The following is a 3320-nucleotide window of genomic DNA, read 5'->3' as shown; positions in this document are numbered from 1 at the left end:
GGAAGCAGCAGCAAGCAGGGATAAAGCTCAGGGCATATGTCTAGCTGAACAAATATAAGAACAGTGAGGATGTTGACCAGTTGGAAAGGGTGCTACACAAAGATAGCAGGCGGCATCATCCTGGTTTGGGGTCAAGAGGGTAAACTTCCTGAAGGAAGTGATGTTTACGCTAAAGCAAAAGGGGACTTCCCCAGTGCTCCAGTGGCTAAGAATCTGTGCTCCCAGTGCAGAGGGCTCAGGTTCGATCCCTGGTCAGGGAACTAGATCTCACATGCTGCAACTAAGAGCTCACAGGCTGCAGCCAAGACCTGGCTCAGCCAAATAAAAAAATAAACATTAAAAAAAATACTAATACAAAAGGATGAATAAAAGCTATCTGGGGGACACGGGGCAGGCAGTGGAGGCGGGGGAGGTGGGTCAGAGAAAGGGACTAACCCCTGAGATCGTGAGGATGACCAGAGCACATCCTGAAAATTTTCTATGACAGCCTCACTATTCCTAACCATCACACTCCAAGCTGGTCAGCTGGCTGAGATGACAAGGCTATGCCACAGCACTGCAGACCATACGTTCATCCTCTTCTCACCCAGGCCAGAAAACAACAGTGCTTTAAGGCACGGTTTCCTGAAGGCACATCCTAGAACTAAAACTGCTTCAGGGATGCCTGCAGCCATACTGAAAGGGAACACCCAGAAGGCCCAAGTAAGCATGCTGTACTGAATTTATAATGCAGAAAACATTTGTAGTTCCTTGGACATTTGCATTGCTATAAAAATTATACTTTATGGGATAATTATTAATGGTTTGAAGAGACATAAACAGTACAAACGAAATATAGCTGATACTATGAAAATGTAAACCATGTAAATCAAAATCATAAAACAATTATTCAATACTCAGAGGCCTACTTAATATATACATATGAAATTCTTACACACATATGCAATAAAAGCCCACAAAAACCATCACTCTAAAGTCATTCACTATACAAATATGAAGATAAATCTTTATCTTTAACCTCAGTTTTATCTTCAGCAAGAGGGTTGTGTGGTTTGGCTTTATGCAAATCACATTTAGTATTAAATAATCAAATGTCACATATGTCATATAAAGCAGCAAGTGGAAAAAAATAAATTATGAAAATGTATGAGGCTAAAAGTTAACAGTGAAAAATGTCTCCATATTCAATGTTCTTTTCCATGATGAAACTAAAATATTATCCAATGTATCAGGATACATAAAAGAGTGTAGCATAATTGTGATTTTAAAAGCTCTCAAAGGAAAAATTGAGCCAAGATGAGTTACTTGCACAGAACTATGCAAATGTATTGAATTAAGTCTAAGTTAAAAACATTAGATACTTTTGTTCTTACCAAAAACATTATTTAAACTTGTGAACACCTTCATGAAATCAAATGTTGGTAATAATCTTGATTCCATTGCAAGGCAACAGAAAGAGCTTTTGTTTAAACAAGATTGCTAACTGGAACTTTAAGTCTCTAATTTGGATTTTGTTGCAAAAATATTTATCCAGGTTCAAATAGTTAAAGATGATGGCTTTGTCTATCAGAGGTACCGTTGTAATCTAATCAGTTTGGGTAAGCTGGTGGTAAAACCCAGAAGCAAAGAACAAGATGATTCTTCTATATCAAAGGTACATTCTTATATATAAATTGTAAGACAAATATTGACACTCTGCTACATGGAACTGTTTTAATTCAACAAAAAGGGATGTTCTTAGATTACTTAGTACAATAAGTAAGAACTATTATTTCTGTTTTTCTCAGCAAGCTACTTGGCCTGGCCCTATGAACCAAGGTAAATTCAAGTCTCTGTCTGGGAATAACTTGATTGGTTCAGGTCACTGAAAACCAAAACCTGAATACCAGGCCTCAGTGAGCCAGCCTGGGGTCAGGCGTTGACTCTTTCAGCTCTTAAAGACATTTTGGTGGGGAAGTCTGGGAGGCAACATAGCTTCCAGCAAGCAGGACCCACCAGGCTGTGTGCAAGAGTAAGTCATCAGTCACCTCAGACAAAAGACTCCAACTTGCCTGTCCCTTAACCACAATACCCCTTCAAAAGAGATGACTTTCCAAAACCACACAGAACATTTTATTCACTGTTCATTATTTAAGAAATAGAATGCAGGGAGAGTTAGGAAATTTGCATTATATTGGAGATTATGCTTCTAAACCATGGAGAGATTCAAGCATGCATACTTTCATTTGGCAAGATGTTAAATCATTCTAAGTACTAGTGTATTTTTTTTTCAGTCAGTTCAGTTCAGTTGCTCAATCGTGTCCAACTCTTTGCGACCCCATGGACTTCAGCATGCCAGGCCTCCCTGTCCATCACCAACTCCAAGAGTTTACTCAAACTCATATCCATTGAGTCAGTGATGCCATCCAACTACCTCATCCTCTGTCATCCCCTTCTCCTCTTGCCTTCAATCTTTCCCAGCATCAGGGTCTTTTCCAATGAGTCAGCTCTTCACATCAGGTGGCCAAAGTATTGGAGTTTCAGCTTCAGCATCAGTCCTTCCAATGAATGTTCAGGACTGATTTCCCTTAGGATGGACTGGTTGGATCTACAAGGGATCCAAGGGACTCTCAAGAGTCTTCTCCAACACCACAGTTCAAAAGCATCAATTCTTCTGTGCTCAGCTTTCTTTATAGTCCAACTCTCATATCCATATATGACCCCTGGAAAAACCACAGTCTTGACTAGATGGAGCTTTGTTGGCAAAGTAAGTCTCTGCTTTTTTTTTTTTTTTTAACATTATTTTAATTTTAATAAAAAGTTAAACCAGGGATCTCTAAATTTTGGAATCCTAGTATTAATCAACTATAAATAAGTATTAGCCCCTATCACTAACGACTGAGATGTTTCTTTCTAATGAATTGACCATTACATTTCCAAGATCTGAAATGGCCAACAGACCATAGAAAGAGACTTCTTTAGGCTCCTGTTTGAAACCAACAGCTTCAGCAAACTGCTGGCCTTGATTCAGGGCCAATGTCTCTGCTTTTTAATATGCTGTCTAGGTTGGTCATAACTTTTCTCCCAAGGAGTAAGTGTCTTTTAATTTCATGGCTGCAGTCACCATCTGCAGTGATTTTGGAGCCCAAAAAAATAAAGTCTGCCACTCTTTCCACTGTTTCTCCATCTATTTGCCATGAAGTGATCGGACCAGATGCCATGATCTTTGTTTTCTGAATGCTGAGCTTTAAGCCAACTTTTTCACTCTCCTCTTTCACTTTCATCAAGAGGCTCTTTAGTTCTTCTTCACTTTCTGCCATAAGGGTGGTGTCATCTGCATA

General features: G+C 39.2%; 1 non-coding gene across 1 annotated transcript; it reads right to left on the bottom strand.

Moving 5' to 3' along the window:
* Positions 1–2880: 2880 nt before the first annotated feature.
* On the bottom strand, positions 2881–3016 carry LOC138989028 (small nucleolar RNA SNORA2/SNORA34 family). The gene has a single exon (XR_011465273.1). It is a non-coding gene; the product is annotated as a small nucleolar RNA SNORA2/SNORA34 family (small nucleolar RNA).
* Between the last annotated feature and the right edge of the window lie 304 nt (positions 3017–3320).

This window comes from Bos mutus, chromosome 8 (genome assembly GCF_027580195.1).
Source record: "Bos mutus isolate GX-2022 chromosome 8, NWIPB_WYAK_1.1, whole genome shotgun sequence".
NCBI classification, from domain to species: domain Eukaryota; kingdom Metazoa; phylum Chordata; class Mammalia; order Artiodactyla; family Bovidae; genus Bos; species Bos mutus.
This window is presented reverse-complemented; position numbering and strand designations above follow the sequence as displayed.